We start from the raw sequence: 18,717 nt of genomic DNA, 5'->3' as shown, positions 1-18,717 counted from the left end.
AAAACATGTAAAAATGATAAGCAGCAGCAGCCGAGGAATATCAACAATTATTGACAGGTATGTAAAACTGTTACTAATGAAATTTTAATATAGTTATTTTTCCCGTTTGGATATTCTATTTTTATTTTATTTTCCAGTTGCAGTTGACATTCAATATTATTTTATATTAGTTTCGGGTGTACAGCACAGTGATTAGCCATGTATATATTTACGAAGTGATCCCTCTGGTAAGTCTAGTGCCTGGCACCATACATAGTTTTACAATATTGTTGACTGTCTTCCCTATGCTGTATCTTGTATTTCTGTGATTATTTTGTAGCTACCAGTTTGTACTGCTTAATCCCTTCACCTTTTTCATGCAGTGTCCCCAGCCCCTCCCATCTGGCAACCGTCAGTTGTTCTCTGTATCTGAGTCTGTTTCTGTCCTGTTTGTTCATTAATTTTGTTCTTTAAATTTTATATATAAGTGATATCATATGGTATTTGTCTTTCTCTGCCTGATGTATTTCACTTAGTGTACTACCCTCTAGGCCCATGATGTTTCCCCAAATGGGGTACTTTTCATGCACTGGCTCATTCGCCAGTAAGGGGCTGAGCTGGGAATTATTGTACTACTGCATGTATAAAATGTCAGAAAGGCTGAGTAACCTGTCCAGGCTCACACAACTAGTGATTCAGAAAAGCAGGGTGCAAAGTAATGGTAGAAGAGATGTTTCATGTTCTGTGCAGGTTGATGGAAACTTCTTAGAATTTCTGAATTGAATTAAAAATATTTTAACCACTTACTTCACAAATCTTGATACCAGTTATATACATATATATGGAGTCCTGGTTCTTGCCCACTGCCCCCCTCCATTAAAAAAATAAAAGAAAAAACTAAGATATTTTCCCCTATCCAATCAATAAGCCTCTCTTGTCAAGAAAAAAATTATCCCTGGCTGGTGTGGCTCAGTAGATTGAGGGCTAGCCTGTGAACCAAAGGGTTGCTAGTTCCATTCCCAGTCAGGGCACATGCCTCGGTTGTGAGCCAGTTCCCTGGTAGGGGGCGCATGAGAAACAACCACACATTGATGATTCTCTCCCTCTTTTTCTACCTCCCTTCCCTTCTGTCTAAAAATAAATAAATAAAATCTTTAAAAAAAAAAAAAGAAAAGAAGAAGAAAAGAAAAAGAAAAAAATTCAGACTTCCTAAAAGTCTCTTTTCTAGTGAAGACATGAGAAGAGAAATAATCATTAAAAATTCAGTGATAGCAAACATGCAGGCAGAAGAGCACGATTATAAGCATGAGAAGACGGATCAGATGGGCTGATCTGAATCCTAGATCTGCCCCTACTCAGCCTGGTAATAACCATACGTAAGTTTCTTGGTCTCTGCCTCACTTTTCTCACCTAGAAAATGGGGATGATGATAGTACCTGTCCCACTGGCTATTTTGATACTTTAATTACCACATGTGCTTAACACAGTGTTTAATAAATAGTATCTAAATAAAGTAGGAATGAACTTTGATATCCCACTTTCCTATATATCCACTTCTAATTACTACCACATTGCATTGTAAAAATAGCTATAAAGTCCCTCTATTCTTTGTGAACTTCAAAAACAGCAGAAATTAGTTGTCACAAACAAAATAACTTAGAAAAGCAAAAGCTCAGAAAAAATTACAATATCAGCAAAATTACTTTGAAATTCATTTTCTAGTCTTTCCCAATAGAAGTCAGCAATTTGCTAAGACACTTAGAAACAAACTTTTTATCCTTTGGCACCTATGATAATAGATCGTAATACTCAACTATTTTTTTCAACAAGGCCAAAACAAATTTAATTTTAAAAAGCACAGTCATATCTTCATACTAAAAATCAATTCATATATAAATTGAGGTCTCATACACATTATAAGTTCAAGGTAGATTCAGGAGCCTATATTTCTACAGAGAAGTTAAATATAGTCACAATTTCTCTGAACATCCAGATTATTTTTGCTTTACATAGATGACAAACTTCCTTTGACTGATTTAAATAGAAAAAGTCAGTGCCAGAAGACTCCATTAATTTCAATTGAGGAATAAGGAAAAATCATATTCATGTTAACAGATATTCTACATTTTCGTCAGCTAGAAAACACCAAACAATGTGGCAAAAAAAGGATTCTTGGTCTAATGATAAGCTCCATTTTGCCTATCCGTATTCATTTTTTACCCAGACATTTTATAAAATAATACCGTAAAGTTGCATCATGCTTTACAACTGGAAAATGCTTTCACACACTCTCTCAGACACACTGTGTGTACAATGGTTGGGTTACGGAATTCACCTTTGTGACAGAATTCCAATTTGAAAACCTAAAAATTGCTTACTTCTTCTAAACTGAAGGAGCCTTGCAGGCGAAGACCATTCCTTGTGTATCCTGTGCATACACTGTATCCCTGAGAGTTCATTTTAAGTCACTGCATTTTAAATATGCTGCCCTCAGGAATTAACTTTGCCAGAAATATGCTTTTCCTGCATGAAGACAGTGGCAGAACTCTCTCTCTTGCCTTCAGGTGTAAATTTCAAGCCACATATATGCAAAGTTAGAGCCTATTTCATTATACAATTAACTTTAAATAAACACCAAAATTCAAACTAATACTCTTTTAGAATAACATATGAAAACATGTAGAAATTCTAAGCTATGTCTATCACCATACTTTTAAAGAAAGAAATCACAAACATTGTTATTTAACCCCTACATATCAAAATAAAATAAATATTTTCTTCCAAAGACATGATTATCACACCCAACACAATTATCAACCATTCTTTGGTACTGTCTAATGCCCAGTCCACACTCAAATGTCTTCTATTGCCTTAAAAATGTCTTTTACATTCAGTTTGTTAAAATTAAGATATAAATAAGATACTTATTATATTTGCTTGTTATGTTTCCTAAATCTTTTAAAAACTTTTACTATAGAAATTTTCAAACATATGCAAAAATTAAGAAAACTGTAAAAGAAACCCTACATACCCATCACCTAGCTTCAATAATTTTCAGCATTTTGCTGGTCATGTTTTATCAATTCCCTTCCACACATGCCTACCTTTTTAAAAATTGACATAAAATATACATAATACAAAATGTACCATTTTAATCATTTTTAGGTGTGCAATTCCATGGCATTAGGTGCATTCATAACGTTGTGCAACCATCAATATCAAATTCCAGAACTTTTTCATCTTCCTGCACAGAAACTCTTTACCCATTAAACAGTAACTCCCATTCCCCTCTCCCTCATGGTAACCTCAATTCTACTTTCTGTTTCTATGAATTTGCCTATTCTGACTGCCTCGTATAGGTAGAATCTGCAACATTTGCCATTTTATGTGTGTCTGGCTTCTTTCCATTAGCATCATTTCTTCAGGATTCACCCGTGTTGTCACATGATGGGGACCCTGGCCAGCAGGGTCCGTGTGTTGTGGCTGCAATGGACAAATTCACATGGACTACAGAAGTCCTGTGGAGAAAAAGAGACGGGCATGGCCACTCTCAGAGTGAAAGAGAGGGCCCCGACCCCTGCCTGGACAGGCTTTTATTGCTTTTCTGGGTACATTACATCGAGGATGGTCCTCATTTACTATGCACAGGTTCACTTTGGGTGGTTACCTTTTACAGAAAACAAAGGAGAGGATGTTGCTAATTACAGCAAAGAAGAAGGATATTTGCAAATATAAAGGGAAAGGTGGTTGAACTGGTTACACTCCTTCTTGGGAGGTTTAGCTCAGATTTTAGGAAGTTACTTTAAAGATATGCAGTAAGCACTTGCTGCCTCAATTCAGGATGAGGGACTTTTAGCAAAAACAAGCCTAATATTGGCCTAGGTACAATGCAGGCCTGATTCCCCATGTGAGAGCCTATCTGTGGGCATGGGTCCTGTGTGCTGGACCCCGCTCCCCACTGGCTTTTCTGAGTGGGGGCTGGGCTACATTTCCCACTGCCATGCAAAACGGTTCCCTACAGTCACATGTATCAGAATCTCATTCCTTTTTAAGGCTGACATACCCACACTTTAAAATCAGGTTCAGATTTAATTGTTTTAACAAAGATACTTCGTAAGTGGTGTTGTGTGTTTCATATTACATGAAATCATAAGGCACAAAATCTGGCTGTCCCACTTCAGTGATGCTAGGACTGATTAATGAGTTTAGTCATTTACAAACTAATCCCTTCATTTGAAGTTCTGCTTCACCTTTCTGTCTAATGGTTTCATCTATTGAGGATTGCTGCATGAATCTATCATTTGGTTAGGAGTTGCAAAAATGGCAACCTTCTAATTCTGTTAAACCTTCCACATTCATTAGCTGGAATTCTGTAAAATGGAATTTTCCCTCATTAACTCGTGCTGCATGGTTACTTAGAACTTATTACTGTTCACGCAGGAAAGATAGGATAAATGCTTAATTCTTCCCATTTGTTTGCTAATTTGTAGAGTAATGGAGTTCAATACATTTTTATCTCTTTCTGTGTGGAGGTACAGGGAGGACTTTTTCTCTATAATGCATCATTATATACTTCTAAATTTGTATATACTTATTGTGTGTCAGCCATCTAGTTCACTATTTTTTCTGATACTCAAGTGTTCCATCTTTGGCTGTGAAGAGCCTTCCTGTGGGCTCCTGTGCTTTGGGGTCCCGTTACGCTTTGCATTCTGTCACACGCTGTTTCAGACTCACTTTGTGTATTTCCTGCTCCAGATCCAGAACCAGTCATTTCTGTAAGGAGCTTTGGTTCCTTTAGTGGGAAATGAATATATAGCTTTTAAAACTACCTTACTTTTAACTCATTCACATGACCCCCAATATACAACCTTTTAAAACTGGACCATAACTTAAACTTAATATCAAAGTTGTTGATGCCATCAATTCACTGAATGCTTTCTATGTGCAGACCACTGTTTTAAGTCAGAAAAATACAAAAATTAGTAAGAGGTACTGTTTTCTTTCCAGGGGCTCACAATTACTGGAAGAGATAGTCACATCACAAGTAACTTTTCAGTATAAGGCTGACTGTGACAACAACCTAATAGAACTACGAAATCTGAACAAACTTCTTAGCCCTGAAGCCCTTTACGATCTGGCCCCTACCTCTATTTTATCTCATTCATTCATTCATTCATTCATTCTATAAAGGCTTATTGGCAGCCTCTGTGTGCCGGTGACCAAGTCCCTGCCCTTAGGAAGCGCACTGCATAATAGGATAACACATAGTCGAATAAGCAATCCTAACACAGACTGGTGTTAGTGATGTATAAGAACAGGATGTTATGGAGGGGCCCCTCTTAACTTAGTTTTGAGAAATTATTTTTAGAGAAAGGGATAGTAAGCTAAGACTTGCTGAGTTGAAGTTAATTCAGGAAGGGGAAGAGGAGTAGAGAGTAGGGTTATAGAGTAAGGGCCAGCATGTTAAGGCCCAGAGGAAAACCGAACAGGGAACTTTCTAAGAACTGTGAGTTTATTTGGGTCAGGAGTGTAAGGCAGGAGTGGGAAGGACACAATAGCTGAGGATAGAAAAATGAAAAGACATGAGGAAGGTGTGTGTAAGCTGTTACAGAGTTTAGAACCTCCCTCTAAGGGCTGGGGAACCATTCAAAGGCTGTAAGGGAGGAGTTACATGGTCAGATCTGTGCTACGTGATCAGATCCCCTACTTTGGAAAGAGTCCTCTGTTGTAATGGAGAATGGGCTAGAGCGGGCAAGACTGAGCTCACTGACACACAAGGAGTCTTGTAAAACAGTAGCTTTCTGAAAGAGGACAAAGCAGGAAATAGAATTGTTGTGTACTGAACTTCCATTCCCCCTACTTTTAGTTATTATCATAGGTCTATTCTTTAATGCCTTCTATAGTACATGATTTGTTTATGTAACTCATTCCAGTGTTTGATAATACCAGAGGGGATTTTTTCCTTCAATAATTTTTTAATAGTTTTAAACATAAAGCTATTAAAAAATAAAATTATCAAACTCAAACAGTACAGAAATGTATGAAGTAAAAGTTCCCAGTCTCCCTCTACTCCTTCTATCCCACTATTCAAGGTACCTTGCTATTATCAGTTTGGTTTATATCCTTTCAGGCATATAAAAATACACTAATTACAACACATATGTTTATAACATTTAAATATTAGAGGATATATTTTATACTGTATTTAATACTAGCTAAGTCATATCACATATATTAATCTGGGACGTTTTTCCACCTAATATGTGATAGACAGTTTTTGTGTCTGTGTAGATAGATTTACTTCAACCTTTTCGATGATTTCCTAGAATTCCATAGTATATCGGTAGTTATCCAATAATTTAACTATTCCCCCATGAATGAGGTTATTTTTTCCTCAAAGCTTTAGTGTTGCCATTCCCCATTCATTCCGGGTCCTCAAAACAAACAATCACGTAGTATTCAGCAAGTTCTCTAAGTAATCTTTTATTTATGTAGAGGCTTGATGGACAGACAAATTATTTCAGAAGAAATTTCTGAAATGTTGCTGATGTCCTACTCCAAACAAGCTTACCTCCTACCTTATTCCTTAACTGAGTAGGGTGGTGGGTAAGTGGGTGGTGGTGGTGGCAGATATGTGCTTTTTCTTACCACTTTGTCATTGCTCTACGTTAGAAAAAAAAAAAAAAGCTGCCTTTCTTCCCCTCCCCAAATGTTTATGCTTGCCTCAAATCTAGAATTTTAATTTGGGGACATCCCTTAGTTCTTTAGCTTTCTAGTAGCAATCTTCACAACATATAAAGGGCAAAGGATTGCCACATTTAATCTTTGTAGAATTTGAGATGCTAAGCAACCTAGATGTAATTTTTGTGGCAAAAGTTACAAATAAAATTGGTTACTGAAGGAGAATCAACTCTTTGGAAACCCTTAAAATCCATGAGCGTTTGTTTCTAATTGGATAATTTAGGTTAATTTTAACTGAAAATATAGGGAGAGTTAAAATATCCAATTCCTTTTCCCAGGAGCACTTCCCTGCCTCAATGAGGAAGGTCATTCTAGATCTCAAGGCACAAGAGATCAGTTAACTAAGACAAGTCTGACCAGTTTGATTTTTTTTCCCAATTTCCTAAAACTAATGAAGACATCACTGAGACTAAACAAAGGAGACCAGCCTGGTGAAAAAAATTCAACAATGTCACAAAAAGTCAGAACTTTTAAACGTTTATATTGAATTAATATTTTATTCTTACATAAATGAATGCTAACCCAACTTGTCATGTATATATGAAATATCTGCTTACTCATTTTCCATCTTTCAAAGATAGAATATTATTTTTAATATTGTATTATAGTACCCACCAAGTAATAAACCTCTACGCACATTTATTTTGGTAATCACAGGAAGAAAAAAATCAAACTGTCTGGGTTCAAATCCCAGCTCTAGACTAGTTGTGTAAACTTGTGTATATATCCTTTAATTTCTCAGTGCCTTAATGTCCTTATCTATGAAATAAGAATAGCAGTCTTACCTCATCGGGTTGCTGTGCAGATCAAATGAGTTAATATACAGAAAGCATCAGGTGTGTGTGCCAGCACGGCCTTAAATCACCATACCCAATAAGCAACTCAAAGCTAGGGACCTACCCCACCCAGCCTGGGCAGGGTTATTCCCGGCAGAGCAATCAGCCCTGTGGACAGCAGAGTTATGGTGGCTACAGCCAGTCAGGGGACACTCAGGCTGTGGCCAGAGCACCTATGGTTCCTATGGACAGACCCAGAACAGCTATGGCACTCAGTCAGCTCCGGAGGATAGAGCTCAACTGCTGGCTGTGGCGGTGGCCAGAGTTCTCAGTCATCTTATGGGCAGCAGTCCTATCCTGGCTGTCTGTGGCCAGAGGCCCACTCCTAGCAGCACCTCGGGAAGATACAGTGGCAGTTCTCAGAGCAGCAACTACAGGCAGCCCGAATGGGGGCTGTGGTCCGCAGTCTGACTATGGTGGACAGCAGCAGAGCTCCCGCAGTCCTCCTCAGGGCAATGGACAGCAGAACAGGAACAACAGCAGCAGTGGAGGTAGCAGATGGGGTGGGTGGTGGAAGTTACTGTGACCAAGATCAGTCCCCAGTGAGTGGTGGCAGCAGTGGCGGTGGTTATGGCAATCAGGACCAGAGTGGTTGTGGTGACTGGGGCTGCAGGGGAAGCCAGCAGGACCGTGGGGAATGAGGCCAGGGTTGTGGTGGTGATTACAACCACGCAGTGGTGGTGGCTGCGAACCCAGAGATCATGGAGGTGGCCATGGAGGCAGAGGTGGCATGGGTGGAAGGGATGCTAGTGGCTTCAATATATTTGGTGGCCCTTGGGAGCAAGGATCCTGACATGACTCTGAACAGGATACTTCAAACAACACCATCTTCATGCAAGGCCAGGCGAGAACGTTACAACTGAGTCTGTGGCTGATTACTTCAAGCAGATTGGTATTATTAAGACAAACATGAAAACAGGACAGCCCGTGATTCATCTGTACACAGACAGGGAAATGGGCAAGCGGAAGGGAGAGACAGCGGTATCATTTGATGGCTCACCTTCTGCTAAAGCAGCTATTGACTGGTTTGATGATGAATTCTCTGGGAATCCTATCAAAGCTGCATTTGCTAGTTGATGAGCAGATTCCAGTCGGGGTAGTAGCAATGGTCATGGAGGCTGAGGGCAAGGAGAACCCATGGGCCATGGAGGCTGTGGAGGTGGTGGCAGCTGGGGACTGCAGCAAGCCGGGGACTGGATGTGAGAACATGAACATCTCTTGAAGGAATGAATGCAACCAGTGTAAGGCCCCTCAACCAGATGTCCCAGGAAAGGCACTGGGAGGCTCTCCTATGGGGAGTAGCTATGGAGATGATTGTCATGGTGGCAGAGGGAGCTATGATTGGAGTGGCTACTGAGGCCAAGGCGGGGACTGTGGGGGCTTCTGAGGGGCCTGGGGTGGTGGGGACAGAGGTGGCTTTGGCAAGATGGGTGACCCCACAGACAGGAATGCAGGGAAAGGCCATGTTAGCCTGCCCCCTAAGGTTCTGCAACAGCTTTTCTTCTGTACCAGTGTTACCCTCATTATTTTGTAACCTTCCAACTCCTGATCACACACGGGTTTTTTGCGTTGGACTATGTAATTGTGACCATATCTCTGGTTCCCATTAAAAACCATCATTTTAGTTTAAAAAAAAAACAAAAAGAAAAAGAAAACATCAGACAGTTCCTACTGGATAATAACAGTACATGTTAGTTACTGTTATAGTTTTTATTATCAGAAGGACTATGAGCTGGTCTTTCGGACTTGCCCCAACCATGCCTCTGCTGCAGAATTGAAAAGTCATATTTAAAACTAAGAGTTAGTCAGTTAATCGCTTCTTGGCCTTTTAGCTAAGATCAAGTGAAGGGTTAGTTAAGGGAAGTACAAACAGTTATTTTGAAATATTTAGATACATTTTTTAAAGTCAATTAGGTTTTGGTTTTTCTGTTAGAACATGTGAAGCCTTCTTTTAATAGACAAGGGTTTGCCTTCTATGATTCATTTACATTCTTAATTTGGAGAAAGCTGTTTAAAATTTTAGAGAGAAATTTTAAATATTTAACATTTAATTTAAACATTAAACATTCTAACTGTGCTGTGAGAAAAAAATAGAGTTGTCTTACAATCTTTCACAATTTTTAACCATTTATTAAAAAACCCTGCTTCCTAGCTTCTTCAGAGTGAAAACAGCCTTTGATATTTCTTAGCATTCTTATGTTAAAAGACCGATAGTAAAAATTATGTATCACTGAAGATAACTGAAAAGGATCATACTACTTTTTGAATAAATTGCTTATTTTTAAACTGAGCCTGCTGTAATAAAAAAGATTCCTAAATGGGAGTTCTGACTCTGCCCCTAAACTTGAGTAAGTCACTTAAAATGGTTGTGCTTCAGTTTCCTCACTTAAAAGGGGCGTAGACTAGGTGGTTTCTGTAAAATTATCTGATCCCATAGCAGTGACTCCCATCAACCCACTTTCAGTAGCACATCTAAAAACTACGGAAACATATTGGCAATGTTGAACTTCATCTGAGCTCTGTGCTCTTGAAGCAGGGTGCAGCCAAGAGGAGGGCCCCAAGAAGGGATTTGTAATGGGGTCCAGGACTCGGGGTGTCCAGGAAATATTAGAAAAATGTATATAGGATGTCCTCATCCCCACAGGCCTGAGCCAAGGGGTATGGGACACATGGAACAGGGCCATTCAGAGCTGTTTTGGGTAGCAAGAGCTTTGCAGCTAACCCCTGGCACAGTCATTTAACATATCTATAACCTTTAACTGGTTTCATGGATGTGTTAAGTAGCTGTGGCCATGCTTTGAGCCAGGGGGATGGGACCAAATTCCACCCAGGATGGGACTGGGAAGTAACTCCCCCTGGTTACAGCGCCTGCGTGAGAGCGTGGAGATGATTGGCTCCATGCCATGGGGCCACACCTGCCCAGACTTACTATGGCAGCCCAGTAAAGCTGGAAGAATACAGGGATGCTGGCAGGTGTAACTGACTGTAGGAGGAGTCAGAAATGGGGCTGCAAAGGAAGATGGGCGCTGGGATTTAAACCTAGGCCCAGCAGCCATAGAAAAGAAGAGACCACGCGGCTCCAAAGTAAATGGGGAGGACCACAAGGTTTTGGGGGAGAAGGAGGAGACCACGCGGCTCCAAAGTAAATGGGGAGGAGACCATGCGGCTCTGAAGGAAGGAGTGAACCACGAGGCTCTGAAGCAAGTAGATAGATAGAGGTCCATGTGGTTCTGAAGTGGGGAAAAGGACCACACGGTTCTGAAGGAGAGTAGAGAGGACCACGAGGTTTTGGAGTGCTTCTTCTTGCCACGCGGCTTAGGCAGCAGGAGAGACTTTGCCAGGAAGAAAGGGGAGGAAGGACTCTTGCTGCTGGGCCATGAGAAGGTGCCACATGGCTTTGGATTAACTGGAGATTGCAGCAGCCACACAGCTGATGGTGCCGGGAGCCTGAATCACGGACTTCTACTTCTTTTCCTGAGACACGGTACCCCGGACTGGGCACAGGGAGAGGGAAGGACTGTGCATCTGTGGGTATTCTAGAGGACTTTAGTATCTTATTGAAGACATTAAGTCATTACTCTAAGTCTGTGTAACTTTTAAATAAACAATTCCTTTCCTTTTCACCAGTCTCTGGCATTGAGAGAAGTCTTTCCTCTGGCGGCGGGCATTTCGAACCTAGCAGGTGGGCGTGGGGGGAAGGAACCTCCAGAGACAGAAAGGCGGAATCCTTTCTGTAATAATTTATCGTGAACCACCCCCCCCTTGCTCTGTAACACTCTCTGAAAACAGAAATGGTTGAGAAATCACCCCAGCTAACTGCAAAAGCCCACCCTGCTCACAGATCCCCCAAGGTGAGACCCATCTCCTTCCCCGTGACTCTCATAAGACTCACTGATGACCCCTCATTGACCGGCTCTGTAAAACCCAGGACCGTCTCCTGTTCTGTATGACAGACGCTTCTCATGAATGAGCATCTTCCCTATTGCAGTAACTGAATAAAATCACTTCCTTAATTGTGCAGGGCATTTTGTCTTTCACAGCATTATTAAATTCCAAGGCTAAAGTTCCAAAATGGGAAGGCTACCCTAAAAAACAATATTCAAGTCAAGGTTAACTTATGAGGACAACTTACTATAATATAATTGTTCCATGAACTTTTTAAGTACAGAAATAATTGATGACATTGTGGAAATAATGTGCAAATGAAGTTCTGATTCTTTTTTTCTCTAGGTTTGGGTTGCTTTGTAGAAGGGAGGCCAGGGAGGAATTTCCTAAGTACAACTCATTTCCGTTCCCATTGCACTTGAAAGGGATTTCACTTAGAGAGTCTTTGTGATCTGGAAGTCCCTGGGGTTCTTTTGTGTTGCACAAGGCGGCATGCCGACAGCCTTGCCAGCGGCTCATGTGGATGGACAGCTCCTCCTGGAGGGGGCAGCTAAGGATCGAAAGGCACTTTGGCCATGAACAGACAGGTCTGGAGGAGGGCAGAGAGTTGAATCCTTGGACGGTGTGCTGCTCTGTCGGTGCTTCCTGTCGGGCAGAAGTTAGCATTAAACATGATATTCAGAATTTAATAGGAAGGAACACAGAGAAACCAGTGGCCCAATTGGAGCAGTTTAAGACTCTGAAAGTAAATGTTTTCACATAAAAGGGAAACTTGTTCAGAGAAAGGAGTAATTTAATCTCACTTGCTCACTGACCTAGGGGAGATATGGCACAATTCTGCAGTACACTTCTCTGCTTTCAGAAATAAAATTCTACCCAAAGTCATTTAAAGAAACACTTTTTATATCTAAAGTGTTGTGCCTGTCCTTCATGAGGCCCAGTATTTCCACAGAAAGGACTTTTCATTCTAGTTCTGAAACCTGATTTTACTACTTTCATTGTGCATTTCCAATGGATCCTATAAAGAAAAAACAGTTCATATGGAGATATGAAGAGAGACTTTTTTAATGCTGTTTAGATTCATCTTTTGCTAATATTCTTCTGATATTGCCAATAGCATCTCCAAAGCCTCAGTACTTTTTTCAGAATCAACCTTTTACCTTCCCTGATCTCTCCAGCTCACCACCACCCACTTCTACTCTGCAGCACAAGGAAGCAGTTGTAGAGGCTTAGAAGTTGCAGAGTATGATTAGATCTAAATTCCACTCCTGGCTGTGCCACTCAGTGGTTATGTGACTTTGGTTGACCTAAGCCTCAATTTCCTAATTTTAAAACAGGAACAATAACAGCACCAACCTCATATAGTTTCTGTGAGAATTAAATAAGAAAATATACATGCTATGTGTTTGTAGCACTGGAAACACTCAGTAACTGCTAGCTATTATTATCCTATATTGCCTGAAATTGCTGGTTTATCATTTTGTATTAAAGTATTTTTGTCTCTCTTACAAGATTGTAACTGCCATGAAAGTGGAAAGCCACTTAGTTGTTATTAGTTCCTAAATTAATTTTAAACAGGTATAACATTCCTTCATGATCTGTAGAGTGGTAGGAACTGTGCTGAGTGCCAACCATCAGCTCCCCCACCCACTGGTTTTGCGTGTGCACAGGTGTACACACACACGGGCGGTCAAGTCCTCCCCTTTAACAGCCTGTTTCTTCACAGGACTCTATTATGTAACAGTGTTATAAAAGTGTCTAAGAACGTAAGAGGCTCACGCTAGGATTTTCAGTTAAATGAATGTCTAGTCTGAAATGGATGACATATACTCCAATCCTCTTTAAAGAAACCGTTTTTCTATGCTTGAAGATAATATTTTCTAAAATTTTCTCCATGGAAATTGAAGAGAATTAAATAACCAGTGCGTAGATTATGTTAGATAATATTGTGAAAATATGTTACAATGTTCATGGTGGGCACAGCATATGTTTCATGTGACAAATCAGCAAAATGATTTTGGGTAGTTACAGAAAGTCTCACTTAAATGGACCATTATTTACTCAGTTGTAGGAAAAATCTATTGTGCTGGAGATTTTAAAAGAGTTTCTAAAAACGATTACCTTTTTGGCAGCATAGAAGAAAACACCATGGTCACTATGGCCTCACTAGTCAAGCAAGCCAAGTCATAAAACCACACTGTGCCCTTCACCTGAAATTCAGTAACACCCTCCATCACCAGTCTGATTGAAGAGTAGTCCTTTACTAAGCACCAGTTCTAGAACCTTGAATTTGCATGTGTCAACTTCATATTTATAGAACTGAGTTGCTAAAAGTCAAGTGTTTTTCTAATGAGCTGATTATGCATCTCTATGGAGAAAAGAAAGCCACAAAGGAGAAAAAGATGAGAGAAATGGGAAAGAAACCTCCAAAATCAAAAGTATGCACCAATCATTTTTTCCTTTTCCCCTCTGCGTCAAAGACAAACACACTCCTTGAGACTGTAAACGTCAGGTTAAAGTCACAGTCCAAAAATGCGGAATTGAACAGCTTCAGAAAAACCTGTTAGGTACAAGCTCGGCTAAGACTAAAAAGTATATATATGCTAGCATATTGCCTCGATCAAGAAAAATGGTGAATTAGAAAAAAGTCATTATTTAAGAAACTCTTAAAAAGGATAAGAAAGAAGTTCACTAAATAGCAAAATGGAGAGTTTAGTTTCATGGAGAGCTAAAAACCTATCAGGTTGAAATGGATAATCAGATTAATATGTTGAAATATATGAAAAAAGCAGAATAGAGAACAATGATTCATGAGAAGTCATAATGACCTAGATCTAGATCTCAAGATCTAGAATTTGAGCTCTCCTAATAGAAAACCCCATGAAGACCCTACTAAAGCAGAAGTGGTAAAATATAAGCAACTCTCTATGGAAGAATTCAAAGTCAGAAAATAGTTCTCGGATTCTAAGCATCGCTGAGAGGCTCCCAGAGACCAATACCAAACTCTTCATGGTCGTGTGACATAGAGTCACATAACATAATACTCAGATGTCCCAGGTGCATTCTAAACTTTCTTGACATTTGAAAAGCCAGAAAAAATCTCAATATCTTATGAAGAAAAAGACAATTAGGCCCTGGCAGTGGGCTCAGTTGGTAGGAAAAGCATCCCGTAAGTGAAAGCATGCAGGTTCAATTCCCAGTCAGGGCAAGGGCCTAGGTTGTGGGTTTGGTCCCCAGCCCCAGCATGAGCAATCCTGGTCCAGCTGCGTGTGATCTCTGGTCTGGGTACGTATGGAAAGGCAACCAATGGATGCTTCTCTCTCGCATCAATGTTTCCCTCTCTCCCTTCCTCTCTCTCTAAAAAAGCAATGAAAAAAGTGTCCTCCAGTGAGGATAAAAAGGACAATTAACAGATACCAATACTAAGATAACAAAGACTTGGGATTATCAGACAAAGACTTAAGGTAACCATTATAATCATGCTTCAACATATAAGAGGGAGCCCCTCTGAAACAAATGGAAAGATAGAAAGTCTCAGCAGAGAAACAGAAGGTATAAAAAGGGTCTGAATGGAGATTTTAGGAGGGGAAAATACATTACTATAACCAAAAATTTTAAAATTCACTAAATGGTCTCAGTAACCAGAATGGAGATGACAGAGGAAAAGAACCATTGAATTTGAGGACAGATGAATAGAAATTATCCAGTCTGAACAACATGGAGAATAAAGATTGAAGAAAAAAATCAACAGACTATCAGGAGACTGTGTGACAATACGAAAATGTCTACTATTCATGTCTTCAAAGTCCTAGAATAAGGAGAAACAGTGTAGTGCATAAAAAATATTTTAAGAAATAATAATGGCTGATAACTCTCCAAATTTGGCAAAAGACATAAACTTCCATTTTCTAGAAATACAGTGAATCCCAAGCAAGATAAACTCAAAGAATCCCATACCAGCTGCATCATAATCGGACTGCTGAAAATAATAAAAACAACTAAGAAATACTTAGAACTGAATGACATTCATGCTGAAATACATGTGACTTAACTAAAACATTTTAGAGGAAAATTTATAGCTGTTGTTGGCTCTAGGCCTTGTTTAAATTCTCTGGAGAATGTTGATTTTTTTTAATTTTTATATTTTTAATTAGGCAATCAACATAATATGCATTCTATTCAGGATATTTGCATTCAGGGGAGAGGAGGGGTAAAGTTTGCTCAGTCCATCTTCACCAGAATTAAAACCTTAATTTGATTACACCAAAATTAAAAATCTGTTTGGTAAAAGGCACCACAGAGACAAAGGTATTAGGTAGCTGAAAAAATGGAAGGAGATACTTTTCATATCTAAAACCAACAAGTGGATTAATATATAAAATGTACAAAGCAATTCTGCTCCTGAATGTCTATCCCAGAAAAATGAAAAGGGAAGAAAGAAAGGGGAAGGTAGGGATAAAAGCATGGAAGAGAGTGAGGAGAAGAAGAGCGAATATGAGTGCTACCCCAATGCCCAATAAATATTTTTCATATTTTTATAAATGTGTAATTAATAATGAATATTTCTTAATAATAAGCTATGAACAAATTATATGCAAGAAAATATATCTATTTAATGTTTCCAGAGTCAATTTTGAGAACTATCAAGACCAGCTTATTTTATGAACAGCTGTTGGAGGCCTTGAATCATTTATCTTGAGTTTGTAACCATTCTGGATGCAAATTACTTACACATATAGTTTGTTACATAAACACAGGGCTCGGCCCGCCAGCAGAACTAATGCATAAGAAATTCTTAGAAAACTAATACAGATGGTACCTCATGTAAGTTATTGCACAATGATATTTACATGTTTTAAGAACTATAGCATTATTAGTAAGATTAGAATAAAAGAAAGTCATTCTGTCCCAAAGCTTGAGCAAGGATTCTGAGGATGTCAAACAGGTTATTGCTCAGTGACCGACTTCCTGATAACCAGCAGTAATGAAAGAGCTACGCCTTGCTAAGAACTCACTGGGTGCCACACACAGTTTAAGCACTTTATTTAAACGCATGCATTATTTAGCCCTTACATACCATCCCTGTGGGAGAGGCACTATTCTGAGCCCCATCCTACCCATTAGAAGGAAAACCTGGGAAGATTAAATAGCCCAAGGCTGAGTCAGGATTGGAAGGCGGCCAGTGTGGCTACAAAGCCTGCATGTTTGTCTACTATGCAGCGAGGAACAACCCTTCCCTTTTTCTACTTTCTACCAAGAAATGCTTCTTCTTAAAAAAAAATATAAGGTTCATCTTCTTGGTTGTTTTTCTTTTTCCTTCTGAGTTGCTAATGATGTACAACTAATTGTAACACATTCTTATTGCATAAGGATGCCAAGCTGGTCAGCTCTACTTCTGTTTATTAAACAGTTGAGTTTCTCCAGAAGCTCATTCCTCTACATGCCATGCCCTGTGATTAGAAAATCTCCTTTTAAATGTTCATTAGCTAAATCTATCATCTGAGGCTATAGATAGATATGAACAGATCAAAATCCACCCTGGTGGGTATGGGCCTAGCAGTTCTGGACTAAGAGCTAAGCATTGTCGCTCTTTCTTTTCCTCTTGGATTGTCCAAGATTGTTACCGAAGAGCAACTGGGGTCCCGCTGCCGACCACCACCACATTCTAGGCAAAATTCCAGAGGCAAAGGCTTGGTGATAAAGGAATGGAGTCTTTATTCAAAAGTTTCACAACTTTGGAAGAATGGCAGGTTTCTGCTTCAGAGGCCGTCCCCTCTAGAACACCCAGAGAAAATAACCCTGCCACCCTCTGCCAGGGCAGCCCAATCCTAGGCTGTGCCCAGAGTTCCTTCCCATACAAAATACCATCCATTGGGAAATGCAGGCCTCTGCAGCACGATCATCCAGGGATCCTCAAGGAAGAAAGCCCGAGAGCCAGAGCCAGCCAGTCCGGGAGCCAGAGAGCCCAAGCCAGCCACCCCAGAGCCCTTCTTTTATTTCGGATCTTCTTGCCCATAATTCCACGTGCTCTGGGGGCAATCAGTTTTCTCAGCCACTCCCATCCTAGATTGTTTACCATTGCCTCCTTCTTCGGCCCCTCCCTACTTCTCCCCAGAGAGCTGATCAGACCTCTCTGTATCAAGATGAGCTCAATTAAATTTATTTATTATCCTATAATAATAGACTGTGTGCCAGCACTATATAAGTATTCTATTTACCTTGATCTTCCTCTATTTCTTTTTACACTTGCAAGCAATAAGCAATCTCTTTTCCCCTAGCTTTAGGGAACTCTTAAGTAGGTCACTATATACTTTTACTAAAAGAACATTTTGGTGAGATATTTACTTGATTTTTCTCTTGTAAAATGCATATGAGTATCCACTAATGAAGAGCTACACTTAAATGTAGAGAAACCTACAGAGAATCTCATTATCAGAGATCACTGGTCTGTTTTCTATCCCTTTAGTGAAAAGGGCCTGTTGTTTACTATTACCCCGAAAAATAATAAAAATTCTGATGCTCCAAGATAACCACATCTTTTTTATGAACTGAAGCTTTTCATAATCAGTCCTAAAACTTCATACTTCCGAGTTGTTTCAAAGTTCTATGCGTGAGAACACTCTTTAGTCATCTGTCTAATTAGTGTTTTCTATCCTAGCATGCTTTTTGTTACACTTTTGACTTAGATGTTTAATTATGGAAATGACAGTGCTAGGAGACTGTGGGGTAGTAGACCTAGCTCCCTTCTCACCCCCTTTTTTAGGAAGTTACCCCTCCCACCCACATATGAAGAACACAAAAGCTGACATGTTTTTAAAGGCCCTGACCTCTTGGCTATGGTGGATATTTTTTAGCAGTGAGTCATTTATTCAAGCTGGGCATCAGAGACTTTCCCAGGATTTTTTAATTTGATTCAAGAACGTGTGTGAGTCAGCCTTCGTGGTGGTGGGAGTTGTAAAAAGGGAACTGAAGGTGGTCGGCGACTTCACCTGCTGTCCCAGGGAGCACGTTGTACTCATGAGAGAAAATGAAGCTGATCCGCAGACATCGGGGAGACGAAGTTGGAGCTATGCCTAATCCCAGCCTCATTCTTACCGTCCCCGCATTCCTGTGATGCGGTTTCTAACTTGCTGATTTTGCTCACCATCATATATCTAAAATCAAACACGGAGCCCAGCAAGTAGAATATGACAGATCGGATAAACAGATAGAGAGATCAATCTACAGTCGTATCTGTATTTATGTCTACATCCACAGGAGTGGGCAAAAGTGGGTT

General features: G+C 39.9%; 1 protein-coding gene and 1 pseudogene across 1 annotated transcript in view; one reads left to right on the top strand and one right to left on the bottom strand.

Annotated features, from left to right (window-relative positions):
• The window catches only part of C3H12orf56 (chromosome 3 C12orf56 homolog), an 81,301-nt gene that overhangs the window by 22,204 nt on the left and 40,380 nt on the right, over positions 1-18,717 (bottom strand).
• On the top strand, positions 14-9,026 carry LOC139440819 (RNA-binding protein FUS pseudogene; annotated as a pseudogene).

Source organism: Desmodus rotundus, chromosome 3 (genome assembly GCF_022682495.2).
Source record: "Desmodus rotundus isolate HL8 chromosome 3, HLdesRot8A.1, whole genome shotgun sequence".
NCBI classification, from domain to species: Eukaryota; Metazoa; Chordata; class Mammalia; order Chiroptera; family Phyllostomidae; genus Desmodus; species Desmodus rotundus.
This window is presented reverse-complemented; position numbering and strand designations above follow the sequence as displayed.